General features: G+C 35.8%; 1 protein-coding gene across 2 annotated transcripts in view; it reads left to right on the top strand.

Annotated features, from left to right (window-relative positions):
- Positions 1–15786, top strand: part of elfn1a (extracellular leucine-rich repeat and fibronectin type III domain containing 1a) — a 214651-nt gene that overhangs the window by 128780 nt on the left and 70085 nt on the right. For both annotated transcript variants that reach the window (XM_056453929.1, XM_056453928.1), the window contains one exon: positions 5141–5204. The gene's annotated coding sequence lies outside the window, so the exon portion shown is untranslated. The remainder of the gene's footprint in view (positions 1–5140; positions 5205–15786) is intronic.

The following is a 15786-nucleotide window of genomic DNA, read 5'->3' as shown; positions in this document are numbered from 1 at the left end:
TTTAAGCAAGTAGTGTCTGTTGGAGAGATTCACTCCATTATGTGTGGAATTTAAGATTTGTAATTTAGCAGGTTGTTTACATGCACAAGTAGCTTTAATAAACACTAAAAGGAGGGTAAAGGGACTAAGCCGAAAAGAAAATAAATTAATAAAAGGAGGGTAAAACAATAATTCTTATATACTTGCCTATAGGTTTTATACAGTCAATTTCTACACATGGCTCTTTGCATATTTAGAAGTAACATTTATATCAGCTCTTGGTGCTTGTATATAGAGACTGAAGGAATGGTGGGGTTTTTGAGAGGGGCCACAGTTTGGGTTAAAGGTAGCATACGCCAGGGCAGCTGCAAAATCTGCCCTGCCAAGGACGCTGCGCTTCCAAAGCCTGCTCTGTGCCATTAAATGGGTCATTGACCAGCTAAATGGAGTCATTATGATGAGTAACTAAAAGAATAGCACCCAAATCCATGAACCGCGTCTCTACTGAGCCCTGGGTTCCGCTGCTTTTGGGGTTTCACAGGCTTTTGCTGTATGAGACCTCTTTCAGGCGAATGCAAATGGCGTCCTGACCGGCTAATTATACCACATCAACAATTCCCTGCTCTATCGACAGTCCCAGGGCTTGAAGGATCCATGGGAAACACTTTTATTTATTTATTTTAGGTTTAACTAGTGGTGGCGTTGTGACACTGAGATCTCCTTTCAGAGCAGTGTTGGAAATGGCTAATAATGTGGATGCTAGCAGGCTAGATATATAAGCAATCACGAGTAGCAGTGCAATATGGCTGCATATCAGCACTGGTGGGAGGTATATTTAGTCTAGTGTTCCACCAGTGATGATATAAAGCCATTTCGCACTGCTACTCATGTGATATTGTGTTTATACAACAGTTCGACGGTATAATCGTGTACAAAAAGAAAATCAAACACAGAGAGTCTAAAAACCCTTTTGTAAGAGGAACTACTTTCTTCCGCCATGTCAGAACAGCAGAAACCATTGCAACTTCACCAATGTCACTTTAGAGCTAGTATTTGAATGATTCTCTAGTGTATTATCTAAACAGGTGATTTTGCTGACATTTTAAGATTATAAGGCTGAACGGCTTGAAATGCCATCAGTCTACAGAGATGTCCCAATATTTCTCTGTTGCAATAAGGATATCACAATAATTAACCCTGAAAAGCCTAAAGCAACGCAACCACTACCGGATCACTGTTGTGTTTGTGATAAGGAAAAACATGCAGACATTTCTTCTTTCTTTCTTTTTACTGAGCTAGTCTGCAGTAACGAAAGCAGGAGACACATTAGAAACAAACAGATGGCCAACAAAAAAGTAACTCAGGGTTATACAAAGAGTGGCCAACTCAAAATAAATACATTACTGATATGAGTCCCATCTCACACTCAATACACTACAATTATATGGTATAAATACAGCACTACAACATACAAAAGAGAGAGATCAACTAAGAATGCTAGAAACTACATAGATTTTTTCTTCTATGGGCTTTGTGGCAGTCTCTGTCGCCATCTTGTGGATGGACTACATCTTTGCTCTGCACAATGACAGGATAATGGCCGCCGACGTCTCTCAGAAATTATCAATATTTAAAATAGACACGTCCTAATAAATTAATTGCATAGTTGCAATCTAAACAACATTCTCACCTAAAAAAGCCTCAAAAGTTTATTATGTTGTCCAAGAGCAGCAATATTTGTCAAACTGTAGAGCATCCTGGATGAAGAGGCTGGACGAGTGCTGTTTGCAGAAAATCACACAGCTATCAGCCAATCAGATTCAAGAACCAGACACGACTGTTGTGTAAGAGCAAATGAAAACTGATCATGCTGGAGGCATTTGAATCAAGTCATGAATCATGCTAATACAATACTATACTATATACTATACTATACAATACAATATACAATACAATACTATACTATACTACACTCTCAGAAATAAAGGTACACGAGCAGTCACTAGGGTGGTACCTTTTCAATAGGTATGCGTTTGTTCTTTATGGGTCCATATTGGGACCTCAAATGTATAAATTAGTACCCTTGAGGTATTAATATAAACATTTTAGGTACAAACTTGTACCTTTTCAAAAGGTACCACCCCAGTGACAGCACATGTGCCTTTATTTCTGAGAGTGTATACTATACTATACTATACTATACTATACTATACTATACTATACTATACTATACTATACTATACTATACTATACTATACACAAGAACAATGAAAGCTAGTGACTGGGCACAGTTGCTTATACTAAATAAATGTACTAAATGTTAAACTTAATAACAATTTCAGCAGCACTAGATGGCTAGACATATTTTTAAATTATTTTTTGAGTGAATTTGAATTAACAAATCAGGTATTGAGAATTAAGGGAAAAGAAATAAAGAAAAAAGACAACAACAACACAAACATACTTAGTAATGCTAATTACTGGAGTGTTATTGGGGAATGTTTTAAAATAGAATTTAGTTTTTTCCTTTCATAAACTACAGGCTTGTGAATTATAGAGGACATTTTTACAGAGCCAAGAATAATTTATTTGAGCTATTTTATATTTTAATTCCCTGTAAGAACATGTTAACATATTTTAATAAGACATTATTTCCTTTTGCAAATTGTACGTTTCATAATGTTTTAGACACTTAAATTGCAAGTTCATTTAAATGAAGGGAAACTGAATTTTGATAAGTGGCCTCTTATTATTATTATTATTATTATTATTATTATTATTATTATTATTATTATTACATTTTCTCTTTTTTGTAAACATACATATGCAAAACATATTTTTAATTATACTTTTGCAATACAATTGAAGTTTAGCACATTTAAAAATAAAAAACTTCAAATAATCATTGCATGAAGCACAGTTAAGATAATATTACTTAGAATATCAAACAGTATGTTGCATACTTTAGTAAATCCAAAACATAAAACATTTTAATGATTTATTTCATACTTGTGGTCCCCAGGCTCTTTTTTTACACAAACCACTTCCTCAGAAACACCTCAGGTGCCCTCAGACGGAATCATTCATCATCTTCTAGTCTGACTTTACTCTGCGGTTGAGGAAAAGATTCTGACATTGTCCATCAGTATGTGCTAAGCCAATGCTGACTCTCTTAAAAAATAATAATAATAACAAAAGCCTCAAAGGTCACAGGTACAGACCTCCCTGTCCACTGAATCTCTGCACTTCCAACACATCGCCACACATACTAAAAAGAGCCATCTCACCTCGAACATATAACCGGCTTCAGTTCTCCCCTCAGGCAGATCCCCGAGACCACTAACAAACACAGCTTCTGTCTAACAGCTGTCAGACTGCTCAATAAACATTCACACGGTAGCTTTATCACTCCTCAGCTCTTCATCTTATGCTACTGCATCATCAGTGTCACAGACTATTGGGATAATTAAACTTACACTCTTAAATCACCTAGATTGAACACTCGTCAAGCACCAAATGCATGTCAGAACTGTTGATTTGAGTATATGGGTGTTACTTACCAGTGACTGGTGTGTTGTAATTGAATAAATATGTAACGTGTCATTTTGTCATAAGCAGCTCATTGTCATGATCACTAGCGATCTAGCGTGTTCAAATCACTGGAGAACTGCACATCTGTCACTGACTACAAGTACTATCTTGCACACACACACCAGCTCCTGATTACACACAGCTGGAAGCTCATGAAGGACTGATTTCCAGGACTATGTATATGCATCTCACTCACACATACACATTGCTGAGTCTTGTTTTCCCTGTTACATTACGAAGTGTTTTGCCTTTCTGTGTTTCTTGACCCTCGCCTTGTTTATTGTTTGATGTTGTTTCAGGGGCGTCGCTAGGGGGGGGAAAGTTAGGATGATTCTAAGGGCCCATACATTTAGGGGGCCCCCAGAGACATTATCAAGGGCCCATGATTCCCCCCCACCCTTCTTCACTTTCGTCCGCGATTCCGAAAGTGCAGTGTGACCTTGACTGGGGTCAGGCAGGCAATGGTCAAAACAGGAGCCAATGGTATCATAGTATCAATCTAATAGCGTAGTAATGAGTAGTCAGAGGTCAGTGCAGGTGGAGAACAGGATAAACAATAAACAAGGTAATAATCAAAAGGCATGGAAAGATAGACCAAATCATGCTTAGTAATGTTACAGATGAACAAGACTCAGCAATGTGTATGAGAATGTGAAGTGAATAGTCCAACTAATCAGTCTTCATGAGCTACAACTGTGTGTAGGTAATCAGTGGTGATCCGAAACTAGTGCATTCCAGTGGTAGAATTGCAGATTGGGTGATAATGAATAGTTTCTAGGAATCTACAAGGGCTAGATTGTTGGCGTTCGTAACAATTATAGTGCATTTTGCAGATTATCAACATTAAAGCCTCTTAAACATTATCTTTAGGATAAACTGTACCTGTGCTTATGCTTTTTTCCCCATTTTGTTCAACTGTAATTATTAAAATGTAAAACCAAGCCACCTTTGTGTTTCTACTATTTCCATAGTTAATAATCTTTTGTTAGATATTAATTAATATATATTTTTTAGAACATGCCGAACATTCATTAGCACTCCGATTGAATGTGCATGGAGCTCACAGGAAAAAAAGAAGACGAACTGAATTAATGAAGTGTTAATAATCGCTAACTCATTAGTGTCATCTTATTTGCATAGCATATCATTGCATCTATTGAGCAGTGAATATTAATTTCTAAAGGCATGAAGTATTGCAAGATATAAATAGAGAAACTATCCATGGATAAACCACTTATCATGGAAAAAGTCAAAGCTCTGAAAAGAGCTGCTATGCAACATTATTAGTCTCACGCTCTTCTTTTCAACAGATGCACTGCTAATAGGCTGGGATTTTCATGGCTGCATGATTATTATTATTAATTTTAGTTTTGTCACTTTAAGAAGGTTAGTAAATGGCTTTGCGTAATTAAAGTCCATCTCACATTTTTTACGTTTTCTTCTTGTTTTGATGTCTATCCAAAGTCATTGCTCTTACACATTCTAATGTGCAAAGTGTCATGTGTATTTGCATGCATTTGAATGCAAAAATGAGCCTCTAATTAGTTTTCTTCTTTTTTTTTATCCAGAGGGACAGGCCAGCTACTGATGGTGGATCTCAGACATGCGTGTGATCACTAGACAGTTTAACCGGGGTAAGTCCTTGTCTGGAACAGATCCATGACCTGAATAGTGGCTACTCTAAAGCCCCAGTGTCCTCCTCTCTCATTGGATCTGCGCCTTTATAAATCAGCTACTGTGAGGCTTCAATTGTCGAAGCCTTCAGACAATCAGAGCTCAGCTCTGAGGAGTGATTACAAATGCTTTCTTTCACTTTATTTTAGTTTGTTTATGCTTGGTTTGTTTATCCTTGATAAAATATAATGTATGTAGTTACACGGTGTGCTGAGCAAATGTCAGTATTTGTCTCAAATATTTTTAATGATTATTGGTCAAATACATTACACTCTAGCAAAAATATTCTCTAAGAATAAGACTTTTTGGCTGGCATGCCAATAAAAATGCAATTTCTAAATATGCTCAGAGCTAGAAACAAAAAAAAAAAAAAAAAAAAAAAAATACAATAATAAAGAAAAAAAAATTAATTCAATCCAATTAATTATTTGCAAATATTATCGGAAGATTATATCTGAGCATCCTAAAACATGTATTCAAACTATGTTTCAGAAAAAAGGTCCCACTTTATATGAAGTGGCCTAACTACTACAGCATGTACATTTAATTCTTAATTTGCTACAAAGCATTTAGTAAGTAACATTAACATGTAATTATTTTTGTTTTACAATTATAATTACACAATTGACAACTTTGTTCAATTATATAGTTCGTAGTAGCAGATGAGTTAAGCTATGAATGTGTATTTTTATTTAATATCTTTAGGAGTCAGTCTTTTGTTTGTTTTATTTCAGTATCATAATTTACTCATGTTAGACTCCATGGTACAATGATTTAAACAGAAAAAACCTTCTACAGTAAAAAAAAAAAAAAAAACTGTAACCTGGTTAACAGTATATGGTGGATTACAGTACATTTCCTTTACTAGAATTCATGTATGGCACTTCACTTCTCAGGCATTTACATCAGTATATTGAAATGTTTATGATTTTACTCAGATGTTACAAGATTTTTAAATATAAATTGTCATTTTTATTTTAAGTACGTGCACGTTAATCCACATGTATCGTCATTAAAATTTAGACTATTGTTTTTAAAAACATTTAACTATTTTTCAAGAGTTCACACTTTGATATGCTTGATGCTAATAGCAGTTTAGGCATGCTATCCCGGGCTCCTGCCTGGTCAATAAGCATATAAGGGGATCTGAGATCAGGTAGGTCTCAAGAGCTCCCCCTTGGAAAGGAACGAAGTCTTCCAAAACGAAGATAAGGTAGTAGGGGAGCGAATTTGGTCTATTTGGTCCAAATATTTCGTCTATTGTAAACTTGAATCAATCTTGGATTATTGCTAATTACGGAGCAGCCACGATCAATCATATCATCTGCTCCTCTCGAAATTAGTTTGTAAAACATCACTTAATCAAATCAATACAGCAGAGATGCATTATGTCAATTCAAAGTTACATTTATAATATTACCCATTTGTTTTCAAATATATGCTGCTTTTTTGAATTTTCAATTCATCAAATAATCCTAAAAAAACACAAAGTATTGTGGATTCTGAATATGAAGCAGAACAATTGTGTTTTAACATTAATAACATGATTTAACATGATAAATGTTTATTGAGCAACATATCACTTTAAAGGATCATGCGACAATGAAGACTAGAGTAAGAGCTGAAAAGTTCAGCTTTGACATTACAGGAATTAATTCATGTAAAATACATTCAAATAATGGTTATTCTTGTTTATTTAATGGTTACTTTTATGTTACATCTAATTTTGATAAATAATGTTTATTTTGTAGCGGTATAGTGGTTCGCAAACTTTTCATTTAATATACATACTGTACATTTATTAATTTGTTTGTAATTAAATATTAACCTCACCTAAAGAGACTGGTGGGCACAATGTTTTCAGCACAAGTCCATTCTTGGTTTAATTTTGGAGACCGCCACTCAGAGATCATTCTCAGTATTTAATTGTGGCCTATATTTATTTGTAATGTTTTCCATAAAGGTGTCAGAAAAGTTGACCTGGTGCTATTGAATCAATCTGCTGCATCTAATACTATTGCTGTGTTGTTAATCTAACGTAAACACACCAATCCCATAAAAAAATAAAATAAAATAACTGAAAGGCTGATGGCTTTTCACTGGCATGATGTTGATTTTTTTATGTATAAAAACAATAAAAAAAACTATTAACTACTATTTTATCTTCTGTGAGTTATAGATAATCATAGGTAATAATATAAGTATAATATTATCTAATATAGGTAATTCTAATAGTTTAATAAAATTTATTTAACTTTTAGAAATCACCAATGGACCTCTTGTCATTGTCCCGTGACCCTCCCAGGAGGTCCCGACCCCCACATTGGGAACCATTATTCTATATATTAGTGTGTTTCTCTGCTTGTGGAAAAGTTGTTCTGGATGAGCAAAGACGACTTTCACATCCCACGTGTTTTGGTTATATATGTTTTCTGTTTAATAAAGGCACAACTTGTAGATGTTAGTATTTCAAACACATTGGTGTATTATTAATAATACACTAGAAATGTACAGAATACTGTAGTTTGCCATATACACTTTAGACATTTATGGTTTCTAACATTTTTTAATGTTAAACTCTGGCAACTGCTATTTAAGTAGATGTTACAGTTTTAATTGTATTAGTTTTTTAGTGTAGGTTTGTTTATATGACATGTGTCCGTGTATTCCTTCTGCACAGTTTTTTTATTTGTAATTATTGGCATACGCCAAGTAGTGGTGTCTACATTTTAAGACCACTGTCTCCATGTTTTTAAGATGCTGTCTCAAGATCCAATTACTTTAGCTGAGAAAAGCACACACCGAGACCCCAGCATTCAGCTTAATTAAGGTCTATTGCATTGACTGCTTTACATTTTGGTGGCCCTCCATGCTTCATTTGCTTCGAAACTATGACAATCCCCAATTACAAAATGCACAAACGGGCCAAGGGTTATAGATTAATTGAATATAATTAATTGCTCCAAATGAACGTGTTAAACCCACAATCGTAATTATTTCATTTATTCAAACCAAGAACAATTGATGATAATGAATTTTCACAAGCCCTCACAGGATGGTCAGAGGGTTCAAAACGAAATAAAATGAATCACGAATCACCTGGATATAAAATGTAAAAACCTGTGCTTTTAGAAAAGATGAAGGCTTCAAATGTGTTATACCTTCCGCTGCCATGAAATAAAGAAAATACAGAGTTCCAAAGCCACACAGAGGCTCTCTTTTCATTCATTTTTAATCATCTCTGACAGTTACGCTTTAATTATCATCACAGTCTGGATCTACAGCTGACAGGCTTTTGAGATCGATGACACGGACGTCCACAGAAACCCTTATGACAACTTAATTTAAGTAGGAACGGCCCTATCCTTTGATGTGTCTTTATAAATCACATTAAGTGGCAAATATGAAAGCGCTTTAATATTTGATCACAGTGAATGGCCCAGGCAGTTTAATTTGCTTAGTTCCTATGGATATTCCTCCAGACGCCGTGCACTCACACCGTTTTCCCTCGCAGGCCATTCACTGACAGCTGCATCCACGTGTGTTGACTTCTTGCGCGAATCAGCCCGTTGAGTCTCACCGCATTCATTGGAGTTCACGCCGGCTGATGCAACCCAGACTGTCAGTGGGGCAATGCCAAAGAGATTAGATGCTGCTTTACTCTGCTTGTCTTCACAGGGGAGAGAACTGAGCTCATACAATCCTCGCAATATGCAGCCATTCATTAACATCCATCCGTTTTCTACGCCGCTTATCCTTTGTAGAGCCGCAGGACGGTTCATTAACATGAAACTGTGTATGTAAATGAATGAGAACAATGTAAGTACTTGAAATTCGAAGTTAAGCTTAGTTTACAGCGTTTGTGGAATAATGTTTGATTACAACAACAACAACAACAAACAATTTTAAATTGTCAGTGTTTCTTTATAAATAGCAAATATCAAGATTACAGTGAAGCATTTTGCGGCTAAAGCTTGTCTTTAGAGGATTTTGAAGCAGATGTAAACCTTTAATTGGACTGTTATAACTTGGGTATGTGTTTTAGCTGTAAATGACATTGAAGGTTTGAACTGGTGTTTATGGTAGTAAATTGTCACGGTAATACAGTGGACCCTTTTTACATGTCAATGTTTCTCAGTGGTGAAAGTTGTCATAGTTGGGTAGATTTACAGTGCAGTGAATGGGAAAGTCATTCATTCATTCATTTTCCTTCGGCTTATTCTCTATTTCAGAAGTCACCACAGTGGAATGAACCACCAACTATTTTGGCATATGCTTTACGCAGTGGATGGCCTTCCAGCCACGACCCAGTACTGGGAAACACCCATCACTCTTGCATTCACATACACTCAAACACTACAGCCAATTTAGTTTTTTAAATTCAACCACTGAGCCACCGTGCCGCCCCTGATTGGGAGAGTACAACAAATTGTTTGCTAAAATAATAAAAGAAAAACTCGATAACAATGGAGTTATCAAGACTTTCAGAAAAGGAACAAACAATTGTGTGAGACTCATAATGGCAGCTATAAGAGAGAACAATGTCGAATTTTCACTTGGTGTGTGTACCCTGATAGAAATCTATGTTTAGAATTCTAGAATGCATGGCGACAAACAGCACATCCAGTGTGTGACACCCTTAACAGTCTTGTTAAAATGCTCTATTGTCTAAAAATGCTCTATTTGTACCACCCCCCCCCCCCCACACACACACCCTAAATAACAATCACTTACATGTTTAAATTTAGCGGCTGTTAAAACATTTAGCATTGTATTGTTCACAGATCAGCTCATTTTACTTATGTTCATTGCTAGTTTTAGTACTTACTGTACTCCCTTTAAAAGGATTAACAAGGTTAATTAGGGTAACTACAATATGCAAGTTAGATTTATAAGGCAAGTCATTAGACAACAGTGGTTTGTTGTGTAGGGGTATAGTAATATTGCCATAAATAAATAAATAAATAAATAAATAAATAAATAAATAAATAAATGTTTATTCCAAATGGAGTTTTATTGACAGTTTTACTAGTTTGAAGTAATATAATGTCTGGGTTTGGTGCTGTAAATTACTGTACAAAAACATGGTTTGAAATTGCTGGTATGTTTTCTGTTATTTGACTTAATTTGATATAATTCTCCATGTATTGTCCTGTATAAACTATATTGTTTCAAATTACTAACATGTTAATAAAAGTCATTTTGTTAAACTGCACAGTTGAATTTTCAATGTTAAAAGTCAACAAAGCAGATATCAAAGTCTCATAATGCAATCAATAACTGTAAAATCAAAACAATACTGTGAATCACAAAATACAGAACCTGTTATTTAAGATTTTTGTTTACAGTATACAGTATATATTGCAAAGTTTTAGCTGATATACTGTATATTTATGTTGTTGTTGTTTTTGTTTGTACTGTACACATTACCCACAGTACAGCTGACTACAGTATACAAACTATATTTTGCAGTTTATAGATCATACACAGAACTATTTTCACTCATAAATAAAAATGTGTTAAAACACTTAAACCATTTCATGGCTTGCCACACTCAGTTAGAAATTGCACCAATCACATAATGCCATATATCATGTTCAAAGCAGGGAGATTTTAGGAAAAGTTAAGTCATTAGTATCGTTGTTGGCTATATTACTTTCAATCTTGCCACACTTTGAAGTTGAAAATGTGAAATGTGTACTTTTCTTATGAGAACCATTAGTGTCTGTCTGCGTTAATCTGATTGGTCAACTCAGTCATGTTGACAGTGAAGAGTGCTGTCAAAACTTAATGCAGGCTAGCCTAAAAATTTAACCTTTAAATTAATTCATTCATTCTTTCATTCATTCTTTCATTCATTTTCCTTCGGCTTTGTCCCTGATTCATCAGGGGTCACCACAGCGGAATGAACCACCTTTAAACCTTATTGCCATCATACATTATAATGTTTTATGGTATCCACAGCCCTGACAAAAAATATTGTATGCAAAGTAGTAATGATTGTGTCTTTTTTTACATATGCGTAAGAAGGCTGACATAAAAATCAGTGCAAATCTCATGATGAAGGACATTTTTGCCTGTAAATAGATTTGAAATTTGGCTTTGCAATCGACAGCTTTCTGCGCAAGTCTTTCTGGGCTGCTTCAGAGCACAGAGGACCAGACGGTCTGATGGGAGAGAGTCTTCAGAGGTTGCATTGTTAAATCAGACAGCTTGATTTGACTGACAGTTTTCCCTTATAGTGTGAGGCGTTTGTGAGGGGAATTTCTGAGGCAGATATTCGACATGTTCTGTCTGACTGGTATCCTGTTTATGGAGCCCAGGGTTGATTCCAAATATACATTGCATTGTCTGGTGGTGAAAGCGAACGATGTGGTCATGTATTCAATAATTTATGATTTTTACTGCTGTAAACTATTTCAACTGAACAGTGTTATTTGACACTGGCATGCACTCGCTCTCCTTGAGACGGTCGGCCTCTTGAATAGTGTGTGGGCTGCTATACTGATGTCTCATAGACTGGACTGCTTCCTTCTGCATGAATATAGACATAAATATTGTTGAGGTTGGTAAACAATCGGGATTAACATCCATTATATTCAAATAATAAACAAACAAACAATTTAATTTAATCATGTCTATGTTTCAGTTTTTTTATTTTTGGAATAAATTTCTCTGCATAATCGTGTATATAAAAAGAAGATCAAACACGGAGAGTCTAAAAATCCCTTTGTATGATGAACTACTTTCTTCCGCCACTCATTCACATCTGCAGCTGATGTCAGAACAGCATAAACTGTTGCCACTTCACCAACGTCACTTTAGAGCTAGTATTTGAATGATTCTCTAGAGTAATATCTAAAGTGATGACGAAACAGGTGAATTTGCTCATATTTTAAGATTATAAGGCTGAACGGCATTAAATGCCATCAATCTAGAGATTTCCCAGTATTTCTCTGTTGCAATCAGGTGATCACAAAAATTAACCCTGAAAAAGCCAAAGCAGCGCAAACACTACCGGATTACTGTTGAGTTTGCTATCAGGAAAAATGTTCACCACATGCAGGCATTTTTTTTTTCTTTCTACTGAAATAGTTTGCAGAAACGAAACAGGGGACTCAGTAGAAACAAACAGATGGCCAACCAAAAAGTAACTCACGGTTATACAAAGAGTGGCCAACACAAAATACATAATGTATGTATTCTGATATGTGAGTCCCATCTCACACTCAATACACTACAATTACTATTATATAAATACAGCACTACAACATACAATTGACTTAGATTGTCACTTACCAGTTTAATAATGATTTGATCAGCTGTAGTTAGAAATTACGAGTTTCAGGTCTTTGCCCTGCTCAATGACAGGGCAATGGCCACTGACGCGCTGCATATCAGAAATTATAAATATAAAAAAAAAAACACTGTCCTTATAAATAAACTGCATAAATGCAATCTAAACAATTACATTATTGTCTGAAAAAGCCTGAAAAGTACATTATGTTGTCCAACAGCTGCAATATTGGTCATATAGTGAGATTATAGATCTGCTGTCACTCTATGTGGGTGGAGTAATAAAGAAGGGTGAAGATGCTGTATGAATTTGATTATTGCAGAATATCGCACAACTATCAGCTATCAGCAATCAGCTATCAACTATCGTGGATGGATGGATGGATGAATGGATAAACAGACGGAGATAGATAGATAGATAGATAGATAGATAGATAGATAGATAGATAGATAGATAGATAGATAGATAGATAGATAGATAGATAGATAGATGGATAGATGGATGGATGGATGGATGGATGGATGGATGGTTGGATGGATGGATGGACGGATGGACGGATGGATAGATACATAAATACATAGACACACAGATACATAGAAATTTAGATAAACAGACAGATAGATAGATAGATATTATTCATATACGGTTTATATATAGATTAAAATACCCTCACCTGTGTCACCTGCAGAAACAGTCTCTGAAAACTTGTCACCCACACTCTACAGTTATTCCACATTGTTTGGAGGATAAATCATTCCGCTCAATTTTGAGGATTATTTAACCATATAGTTTACAATGATGATTGCTGCTGCAAAAATCCACTCAAGGCCAAACGCTAGAGTGATTTTTACCACAACTGAAGGGCTTCACATCATGCCCCAAAACAGCCTGTAGTAAAATCATTGTAACACACACACACATGCAGTCTCTTGTGGCTTATTGCATTAATAGACATCTCCTCTGAAGCTTTCGAGCTCTCTAAGATGCATTTCTCCTGAGTAATGCAGAACTCCAGCATTCATCAATATTCCTCTTGCCTCTCGGGCCCTCGCTCACTTTCGCACTTTCTTCATCGAGTAGGCGAAACCCCAGACTGTTTCACATCCTATTTTTCCACTTTCTATGCACAACACCGTTTTTTGGTGTGGAACTACATGGAACATGGAGTTCATCAGTGTTTGTGTGACTTCTTTTTAAAACCCCTGAAGCCTAACGTCTCCTCCGGAATAGGTAAATATATTTCTGCTGCGCCGCTAATGTTATTCTTCTCAACGAATCAGCCGGTCGCGTTTCCTAAATGTCATGATTTTTATTTCCAGCTGAGAAGAGGCATGCCTCCCACAGCTGTGGCCATTAGCTGTGCCATACAATCATTTCATCTATATGGGGCATGAAAAAAAGAGGTGCTGCATCAGCTTAAAGCAATTGTTCATCTCTAATGACTTACATTTAGAAAACTGTCTGCAATGCTGGCTGAAAGCAGAGAGGATTAATAAAAGCCAATTGCATCTCCAAAACCGGTGGCGGATGTGATAGCTTATCAGCTCGCATGCAATTTCAGCTTCCTCTAACGCAGAAACAAGTCCTTCACTCTGGATGTCAGAACTTTACTGTAATAGTGAGCTAACTATGTTACTATCATTATGGGAAAATGATAGGAATAGCAATCCAGTTTCATGGTTAATGATACTATGAAAGCTGAACCTAACCTAACTATCTACTAATTCTCTTAACACGAATGTTTGCATTTTTAGACATCACATAACCTCAAAGGTGCAGTATGTAGGACTAACTTATTGTAGTCCAAATAAAAAATGTTGGAGAGGGTTTTTTTTTTTGTCCACTCGGCCCCTCCTACTTCAACATGACGCACATGCAGGTTGCCAGATTGATGACACCGCAGATAAGTGAGTGTGCCTGACAGTTGAGCTTATTTAGTAATATTTAAATTGTTTGTAAAAAATAATAATAAACACCTCGGGCCCTATTATTCACCCGGCGCAATGTGGCGCGACGCAATTGTTGTTTGCTAGTTTAAACGCTGTTTAAATAGCAAATGCATTTGCGCTCAAATGTGCGCCCATAGGCATTCTGATCTAAAAAGGAGGCGTGTTGAGGCGCGTTGCTGGCGCATTACTATTTTGAGGAACTTAAATAGACGGTTCAATAGACTAGATCAAAGCTGTTCTATTGTCCAGTTCTATTGTCCAGATATCTTTACTTTATCTTTAATATCTTGACTTTGCACATGGATCATCAAAATAAAGCCCCTCATATGGATTTTTATAACTCTGAATCTGCGTTTCATATCGGAGGATGCTGCTGTCTACTGGAGGTCGTATTTTCAGCCAGGCCTGCATACATTGAGACAGCCTTTATGTCCGAAATAAATATGTGTGTTTTCCACCAAGACAACCCGAAGTGATGCCGTATAATTGGGTAATCTTGCAGTGGGCAGGTTATAGAGACATTCTGACAACGAGCACTGTAAAAAAATACAAGGGTTCCACTCAGGCGCCGTTTACACTGATACGTTTTAGTCTAATAACGAATACATTTTGCTATGGCTAAGCCTTTCGTCCACACTACTCCAGAGTTTTTGAGCCCTTAAAACGAAGTGTTTTGAAAACGATAAAGAGGTTTTGTTTGAAAACAGAGACATCTGAAAATGGAGGCGTGGCTGCAGACATTCGGGGCTGATTGGGACTTTTGCCTCAATATTAAGTGTGCAAAGTTCAGTCTTGTAACCTTTTCTTAAGTTCAGACTTCACTAGTTTGATATGGAAAACAATCTCCAGAGGACATGTCGGTAAATCCTTAAAGGGAACAGTGTAAGCTACTTTATAACCTCATTCGCATCACCCTGGTTACTTTATTTCACTATCTCAACAATCAAATGAAAACATGATATAAAGAACTGTCTATTTTTATTTTGATATTAACTAAACAGACACTAAAAACATTGAGGCGTCGTGTAGCTACATGTTTATATGATAATCATCTTCACTGTATGCATATTTATAACAAAACGGAGCCTATAATGAAACTGCCTCCTTTCATTTTCTTAAAAAATTGTGAAACATATCCTGTCTCCTTTGCTGAATATTAGTTTTAATATTCAGTAATGGCCATTATAAAAGTATAACGTACAATAAGTTTATACAATATAAGAAGTAAATCCAAGCAATCAGTCAATATGCAAAATCAGTGTATGTGGTTACATACATTATTATATTAACTTATCT

This window comes from Danio aesculapii, chromosome 3 (genome assembly GCF_903798145.1).
Source record: "Danio aesculapii chromosome 3, fDanAes4.1, whole genome shotgun sequence".
NCBI lineage: Eukaryota > Metazoa > Chordata > Actinopteri > Cypriniformes > Danionidae > Danio > Danio aesculapii.
Note: the sequence above shows the minus strand (reverse complement) of the source record. Positions and strands in the feature narration are given on the sequence as shown.